Here is a 9,846-nt window from a genome sequence, read left to right as displayed (position 1 = left end):
GAATTTAAGAACAAGGAATGAGTCCACCTTAGTGATGGTGGCATTTTCTTCTTGAGGAATCAATGATGTCCTTGAGCTCTTCTATGTCTGTTCCTTGTCTTTGTTGCTCCTCCCTCATTGCTCTTTGATCTTTTCTAATTTCATGGAGGGTGATGGAGTGCTCTTGATGTTCCACCCTTAGTTGCTCCCAATAATTGTGTGGGGGGAAAATGTATCCCCTGAGGTATCTCAGGAATCTCTTGATTTGCAGTCAAATGTTCTACCACTGAGCTATAGACCCTTGATGGAAGCTTTTGTCTTCCCTTTTCTCTTTCTAGAGGTTTCTCTGGCCTTGGATGCCATCAATGGTTATGGAAAAACAAAAAAAAGAATTATGCTTTTAGCACACCAAACTTAGAATGTTGCTCGCCCTCGAGCAAAAGAAGAAAGAATAGATGAAGAAGAAGATGTGGAAAAAAAACTAGGATTATGAGGAGGGAAGGTGGGGATCCTGTGGGGTTCACAGATCCTGAGATGATCCTGTGAGATCCACAGATCTTGAGGTGTCAAGGATTTACATCCCTGCACCAATCAGGCATGTAAAATGCCTTTGCATGCAATTCTGGCGTTTAAACGCCGAACTGATGCTTGTTCTGGGCGTTCAACACCCAGATGCAGCATGTTTCTGGCGTTGAACGCCAATTCTATGCTTGTTTCTGGCGTTCAGCGCCAGATCCATGCTCTGTTCTGGCGTTGAACGCCAGCCAGATGCTCCTTACTAGCGTTTGAACGCCAGTGAATTCCTCCTCCAGGGTGTGATTTTTCTTCTGCTATTTTTTATTCTGTTTTTGATTTTTCTATTTAATTTGTGACTCCACATGATCATGAACCTAATAAAATATGAAAGAACAATAGAAATAAATTAAAATTAGATAAATAAAAATTAGGTTGCCTCCCAACAAGCACTTCTTTAATGTCAATAGCTTGACATTGGGGCTCTCACAGAGCCTCACAGATGTTCAGAGCATTGTTGAGACTTCCCAACACCAAACTTAGAGTTTGGATATGGGAGTTCAACACCAAACTTAGAGTTTGACTGTGGGGGTTCTGGTTGACTCTGCAGTGGGAGAAGCTTACTGTGCCTCTTTTCCATGTTTACAGAAGGATAACCTTGAGTTGTAAACACAAGGGTGTCCTCATTCAATTGAAGGACTAATTGACAAACCTCAATTTGAGGGTTTATCTTGTGCTGATTTCAGGGGTTTTATCAATGATTCCACACACTCTCTATATGAAAATACAAGATTTTGCATTCCTCTCTTAGTTTTGCCTCATGAATGAAAACATGCTTATTTCGCACTAAAATAGATACATTTCTAATCTTCTCTTGATGCCATTCGATGCCGTGACTTGTGTGTTAAGTGGTTTCAGGATATAGAGTAGGAATGGACCGAAAGAGAGGAGGAAGACGGGTACAAAGGAAGGAAGCATGAGGATTAAGCTTTGGAAATTTCCGCATGGGCGCGTGCGCGCACCTTGCGCGCCCGCGCGGATAAGGCAACGTGGAGCCAAAGCCAAGAGCCGGCTTGAGAAGCGGCTAAGCCAGGATCTTCATGGGCGCGCACGCGTACATCACGCCTCCGCGCACATTACAAGACGTCTCAACGGCGCGTGCGCGTACCTTGCGCGTGCGCGCCGATTTGCGAATATGATTTTTTTTAGAAGTCACGTGACTTAGGCGTGGAGGCAGTTAAGGATCCCACTCTTGGAGAAACACCTTGGCGGGAAAAGCTTAAGAAGACCAAAGGAACAAGGGTTAAGGACACTTAGTTAGTTCATTTTTCTAGATCTAGATATTTTTGGAGAGAGAGGAGAGTTAGTTACACTTTTTGGGAGAAGAAGAGGGAGATTCCAAGCTTCACTAGGGTTCATCCTCATCTAATTTCTGAATTTTCAATGACTTTTTGGTGAGATCCACTACAATTCTCACTCCACTTTGTTCATGTCATAGATTTTCTTCTCCAATTTCAAGTAGTAGATGCAATTGATCAATTCTCATAGATCTAGAATTCAACTTTGTAATTTTGGATTTTGTCTCTATTTTGGACTTTCATTGCTACTCTTTGAGATTTGTTGTTAGATCTTTGTGTTGCAATACTTTCAATTTGACTTTCCTTCTCATTTTACTATGACTTTCCTTATTGCTCATCACATGTTTGATAAAATGACAACACTAGCTATGGAGTAGAATTTTCACACTTGGCATAGGGTTTGGTCCTTGGAAGAAGTTGAATAGTTGTATCAATAGTTGATTTGGAATTAGGGATTGCTAGTTGGCTTGGAGTGCACTAAAGCTAGCTTCCCATAAGGTGAAGCTAGGACTTGTGACTCAAGTTGATTGCTTTCATTTGACCTCCCTCTACACCTAGGGGATAACTAAATGGAGAAAGGCCTAATTGTTGTCAACATTGAATGGACTATAAGGATAGAATTTCTAATGCCAACCCTAAGCCAAGTCTTTTGATAATTGATTGTTTGTTTCTCATTACTTTGCTAAAACCTTCAAAGAATTCCAACAAGTCTTACTAAATCAATAAGATGCACACTTTGGCAATTCCAAGGGAGAACGACTCGGGAGACTAGTACTCTCGGATATAGATTGTAGATTTGTTTGATGAAGGATTTTGCGTCGGTTTAGACTATACTACGATTGATCATTTGAAAATTTCTATACCGGCAAAAATTCATTTGTCAAAATGGCGCCGTTGCCGGGGACTTGCTTAGTGTGCCATGTTATTGTTTTGGATTAAGCATGTATATATGTACATAGTTGCACTTTATTGTGAACTACTCAATTGACTAACTCCTCATCGTTACAATGAATTCCATTTCCCCTTCATTGCATGACGCGTTCACAACCGAATCCAAGCTTAGCCCCTTTTGATCCGGAAATAGAACGAACTTTGTTTCATATTAGACAAGCTCGGAGGCGGCTAAGATTTGGAAAAGGTGAAGAGGTTTTCACCACCTCAACCACCTTACTAGAAGTGAACATTGAACCGTCACTCAAAGAAGGCATTAATCATACTCCCATCAATCTCACTAACAACTCTTCTTTTGTTTTAGGTACTAATACCATGGACGCTCCCAGGAGAGTTACTATCAAGGAAGCGGGTGCACCGGATTATGTCCTTCAACCCCTTCATGTAACTCACCCCAATTTGAATGCGAACTTTGAACTGAAGACCGCTTTGATCAACCTCCTACCCAAGTTTCACGGGCTTCCCGCACAAGACCCTATTCGACATCTCAAGGACTTCCATCGCATATGCTCGACTACTAGACGGGAAGGGTCCGATGAAGTTGCTATATGGTTGTTTGCTTTCCCTTTCTCTCTTGAGGATAAGGCCAAAGAATGGTTCTACACTCTCTCTAGTGAAGTTACCTCCGATTGGGACCTACTTAGAAGGGGGTTCTTGGATAAATTCTTGCCCCCGGAAAAGATGGATAGGCTAAGGAAGGAAATGTCTTGTATTGTGCAAGGTGAGACGGAACCACTCTATGAGTATTGGGAACGGTTTTGCAAACTACTAGATGCATGCCCCAATCACATGATCGACACTCAAGTATTGCTTGGATACATATGTCAAGGGATGCGAGAGCAAGATAGAACCCTCTTGGACACTTCTAGCAATGGTTCTTTGTCCAAATATAAAACCGCGGAGGAGGCATGGCAACTTATTATTGACTTAGCCGAATCCAATCAACATATGAGGCGAAGAGTCAACCGTCCAAGGACCGTGAACGAGGTATCAACTAGTAGTGAAGCCACCGCTCTAACTCAATCCTTGAATGAGATGACATCCGTTTTGAGGCAACTCCAATTGAACCAACAACAACCACAACAACCTCAATCATATCAACAACACCCTCCACCACCTCAACAACACAAGCAACAATTGGTCCCTCAAAGAGTATGTGGCATTTGCTCTTGCTACTCTCACCACACGGATGAGTGCCCAAGCCTTCAAGAAGATAACACTTTGGCGGCTACCCATAATTTCTATGACCGCCCTAATCAAGGGTACTACCAAGGAGGTAATCCTAACCAAGGACACCCTTATCAAGGAGGAAGCTACAACCAAGGAAGTGGACACAATAATCAAAATTGGAAAGACAATCATCAACAAGGGAATAGGGACAACAACAACAATGGAGGAGGTCAAAGATGGAATAACAACTCGCAAAATTTCTCACAAAACCGACCATACAACTTCCAAAATCAACCATACAATCAACAAAACCCACAAAGAAACTACCAAACATATCAACCACCACATCAAAGACCACCACCCAACCAATCACAAACTCCTCAACTCACATATGCAACCACCCCCTCCAACCAAGACGAAACACTCCGGACCATTATTCAAGGCCAAAAGGAATTACAAAACACACTTGCTTCCGGCCTCACCGGCCTCACCTCTACACTACAAGCTCTTCTTGCACGCATGGACACACCATCGACCCCCACTCCTCAACCCCCAATCCAAAGTGTCATTCCCTCTCAACCTCAACCAAATCCAAAAGGGGGCATCAATGCCATCACCCTTAGATCCGGTACACAACTAAAAGAAAAGGAAGCAAAGGACCCAAGTCCTATCACAACCGCCCAAGAGGAAGAGAGAATAGATATAGAAGAGGTAGCGGAAGAGGAGACACCACAAGCCATAGTTGAAGATGAAGCCCAACCAACAAGGGAGACAACCAAGGCCAAAAGAACCTTGGAAGAAGAAATTGCTCAACCACTTCCATTTCCAACACTTGCAAAGAAAGCTAAAAAGCGCATGGAACTCGACCCCAAAATGGTAGAAATGTTCAAGAAAGTTGAGGTAACCATCCCCCTCTTTGATGCCATCCATCAAGTTCCTAGATATGCCAAATTCCTCAAGGATTTATGCATAAACAAGGATAGAATTCTTGAATTGGAAACCATCCCATTGGGGAGTTCTATTTCCGCTTTGATGGGAACATTACCAGAGAAGTGTGATGACCTGGGCCCTTGTATGGTCACTTGCACCGTCAATGGAGTTCAATTTAGAGATTGTATGTGTGACCTCGGAGCATGTGTCAGCATCATGCCGCTCTCCGTTTACCGGGTATTGAAGCTGCCCCCACTAAAAAGGTCGACGGCAAGATTTGTCCTAGCGGATAAAAGCATAATAACCGTAGCAGGTGTTGCGGAAGATGTATTGGTGAATATAAAGGGGTTGGTGTTTCCGATTGACTTCTATGTCCTTGAAATGCCATCAAGCGAAACCGAGAGAGCATCATCTATCCTACTTGGAAGGCCATTCTTGAGGACTTCTAGATTTAAGCTTGATGCTTACTCAGGGAACTACTCATTTGAAATAGATGGGAGAATTGTAAGCTTTAGCCTAGAAGAAGCAATGAAGCATCCACCGGAGAACCACTCTCTATTCCGGTGTGACCCAATCGATAACATAGTAGCCGTAGTGCATCTTGCAAGATTAGATGAGAAGTGCATGGTCAAAGAAGCAAATGAAGAGTCAAGCGAACTAAATACCACACATCATACAAGCCATCCGGAGACTCAAACTTCAAGGAATGACAAAAAGATGGAATTGAAGCCACTACCACCTCACTTAAGGTATTCATACCTTGATGAAGCCAAAAAGCTACCCGTGATAATTGCACAAGAGTTAACTCCTCAACAAGAAGAAAAATTGCTGAATGTATTGAGGAAAAACAAAAGGGCAATTGGGTGGAGTTTGGCGGATCTAGTGGGAATAAGCCCCCAAGTATGCGAGAACCGCATATTTCTTGAAGAAGGAGCAAGACCGGTCCGACAACCTCAAAGGAGACTTAACCCAACCATTCTTGAGGTGGTAAAGAAAGAAGTCACTAAGCTACTTGAAGCGGACATCATCTATCCTATCTCGGATAGTGAATGGGTAAGCCCGGTCCAAGTAGTGCCAAAGAAGTCCGGAGTGACAACAATAAAAAACGAAAGTGGTGAACTTATAGCAACAAGAGTGCAGAATTCTTGGAGAGTATGCATAGACTACCGAAGATTGAATGCGGCCACAAGAAAAGATCACTTTCCACTACCATTTATCGATCAAATGCTTGATCGGTTAGCCGGTAAATCATACTATTGTTTTCTTGATGGCTACTCCGGATACTTCCAAATCCATATTGCTCTAGAAGACCAAGAAAAAACCACATTTACTTGCCCCTTTGGAACGTATGCTTACAAGCGTATGCCATTTGGCCTATGCAATGCACCGGCAACATTTCAAAGATGCATGATGAGCCTATTTGCGGACTTTCTAGAGCAATCGATGGAAGTTTTCATGGATGATTTTAGTGTGTATGGTGAGTCATTTGAGCATTGCTTAGGTAACCTTGAAAAAGTCTTAGAAAGATGCACCAAAACAAACCTTGTCTTAAATTTTGAAAAATTTCATTTCATGGTCAAACAAGGCATTGTTTTGGGACACATAGTATCAAAGGAAGGCATCTCCGTAGATCCGGCAAAGATAAATGTCATATCCAGTTTACCTTACCCCTCCTCCGAGAGGGAAGTACGTTCTTTTCTTGGACATGCAGGATTCTACCGGAGATTCATCAAGGACTTTAGCAAGGTGGCCTTACCTCTCTCTCGATTACTTCAAAAAGACACCGAATTTGAGATGAGCAAGGAATGTATGGAAGCATATGACACACTCAAGGTAGCATTGACACAAGCCCCTATTGTACGAGGACCCAATTGGACTCAACCCTTTGAAATCATGTGTGATGCTTCGAATTATGCGATAGGAGCCGCGTTAGCACAACGCGAGGGTAAGACTCCCTATGTCATAGCTTATGCTTCCAAAACATTAGACGGAGCCCAATCCAACTACACTACTACCGAAAAGGAACTCTTAGCTGTTGTTTTTGCTTTGGACAAGTTCCGAGCCTATCTTCTTGGTTCCAAGGTAGTAGTGTACTCGGATCACGCGGCACTAAAGTACTTGTTGGCAAAAAAGGAATAAAAACCGAGATTAATTCGTTGGGTGCTCTTATTACAAGAATTTGACTTGGAAATCAAAGATAGGAGCGGTTCCCAAAACCTAGTGGCGGACCATTTAAGTCGCCTCGAACACACAAAAGGCGACACCACTCCTATCAATGATTCCTTTCCTTTAGATGCCTTGCATGCAATCTCGGAAGTGGTTCCTTGGTATGCCCCAATAGCAAACTATTTGGTTTCACGCACTTTCCCTCCCAATCTCGACAAAAACAAAAAGGATAAGCTGAAAAGCGAATCCAAATACTATATTTGGGATGATCCCTATTTGTGGAGGTGTGGAGCGGACCAAATAATGCGACGGTGCATACCTCAAACCGAATTCCAAGCAATCTTGGACGCTTGCCATGCTTCCGAAGGAGGTGGTCACTACGGACCCCAAAGAACGGCAAGAAAAATCCTTGATTGCGGATTTTGGTGGCCAACTCTTCTCAAAGATGCTTCTCTCTATTGCAAATCTTGTCCCCAATGTATTAGGTTTGGAGATATTTCCAAGAAGGACGAAATTCCCCAACAAAATATGCTTTTTTGCGAAATCTTTGACGTATGGGGAATCGACTTCATGGGACCATTTCCGAATTCCAATGGCTTTCTTTACATCTTGTTAGCCGTCGATTATGTGTCAAAATGGGTGGAGGTAATCCCCACCCGAACGGATGACGCTAATGTTGTGTATTCTTTTGTGAGGAGCAATATCATTTGTCGCTTTGGCGCCCCAAGAGCAATCATAAGTGACCAAGGATCCCACTTTTGCAACAAAAGAATAGATGGCCTCATGAGAAAATATGGCATCATCCACAAAGTCGCCACGGCTTACCACCCTCAGACAAACGGCCAAGCCGAAGTCTCTAACCGGGAAATCAAGCATGTGTTAGAAAGGATTGTAAAGCCGAATAGGAAAGATTGGAGCACTAAACTCTCCGATGCACTGTGGGCCTATCGAACGGCTTACAAGACACCCATTGGCATGAGCCCCTTCCGGCTTGTATATGGTAAAGCATGTCACTTACCAGTAGAGATCGAACACAAAGCTTATTGGGCCGTAAAGGAGTGTAATATGAGCTTGGGTGGGGCCGGAGTAGAGAGAAAGCTTCAATTGGTAGAATTAGAATGTTTGAGATTGGAAGCTTACGACAACTCTAGACTTTATAAGGAAAAGTTGAAAGCTATCCATGACAAGAACATTAGGAGAAGAGAATTCGGACCCGGTGACCTAGTTCTTCTCTACAATTCAAGGTTGCGATTACTACCCGGAAAACTTAGATCAAGGTGGGATGGGCCCTACCAAGTGGAGAAAGTAGAACCTTATGGGGTCTACCACCTGCGCCACCCATCGAGCCCGAACATCTTCAAGGTAAACGGGCACCGTCTCAAATTGTATCATGGTGAGCAAAGAAAGAACGCCAAGGAAGTTGAAGTGTTCCTCTTGAGGGATGCAACTCTTGAATAAACACTATAAGCTACTGAAAGTCCAACTTAAGGACGTTAAACAAAAGTGCTAGGTGGGAGACACCCCACCATGGTAAGATCTTCTTTTGAGATTTGTACATAGACACTTGACTTCATGTTTGTACATAGACACTCCCCTTCATTTGTTGACTTCCTTGATAGTTTACCAAGTAAAATGCCCTCCTATAGTGCTTAAGTGGCTGTATGGGGGGGGTTTTGAAATGTCAAAAGTGGTGTAAACATTTGCAAAATTACAAACAAACCACCCCTCTGCGCGTGCGCGCACATGGCGCGTACGCGCACATGAGCGAAATCTGCCAATCGACGCGCAAGCGCACTGTGCGCGTCCGCGCCGATTGCCTGATTGCCCCCCTAGTACATACTACAGAGAGTTAAGCCACTCTCAAGCTTACACTAAGCCACCGGCCCAGCACCTTTGCCGCGTGCGCGCACCTGGCGCGCACGCGTCCATGCAAGGCAAGCACGAATTACGCGCGCGCGCCGCAGCCGCGCACGCGCCCTTTAATTCTGCACTCCTCTCTGGGCCATTTCACAGAGAGTTGAGCCCCCTCCAGGCCCTTCTCATGCCTGGGGCACAACCACGAGGACGCGCGCGCGCACTGTGCGCGCACGTGCCAAAAAGCGCTGAAGCCATCTCTGGTACTTCGTCCAGAGAGTTATGCCACCCCTGTGCCTCTCCTGTGCCGCCAGCCCAAGCGCATGGACGCGCACGCGCACTGTGCGCGCGCGCGCCCCTTGTCCACCTCGCTCCCTGCGCGAGCGCGCACCGCCCGCGCGCGCGCCGGTGATCGACACCTTCTTTAAACAAAAAGGGGCACACTCACCCCTTCATTCTCATTCCACTTCTCTTCTTCTCCCATATCCTTCTCCATCTCACAAGGTATTATACTAGGCTCCCTCTTAGTCCATTAATCTCTTGTAGTTCTTATTCATTTAGTTGCACCATCTTTTAGGTAGCTTCTTTCTTCTTTTTTTTTTCTTCTTCTCTCTCTCTTCCTTCTTTCTCTAGTTACTCCCTTGGGATGTCCTTGCTCTCCCCTCTCTTTCAATCCCATTCTTCATGGGCATTTAGGCCCCAAACTCACTTACATGAATAGATGAATGGTGTTGCTTACTTTTCTTGCACTCAATATGCATTATAATCATTAATAATGGATTGTGGAAAGTTACATTGCTCTCATTTTCACATAATCACATACTACTTGAAGGGTGCACACCAAGTGTTCGATAAAAGGCACACTTGAATTTTGGACTCATTGTGACTACCTTGCCTCTCAACTAATCACTTTTGAGTGCATCCC

Source organism: Arachis ipaensis, chromosome B8 (assembly GCF_059453495.1).
Source record: "Arachis ipaensis isolate K30076 ecotype BB chromosome B8, ASM5945349v1, whole genome shotgun sequence".
In the NCBI taxonomy this organism is placed as follows: Eukaryota; Viridiplantae; Streptophyta; class Magnoliopsida; order Fabales; family Fabaceae; genus Arachis; species Arachis ipaensis.
Note: the sequence above shows the minus strand (reverse complement) of the source record.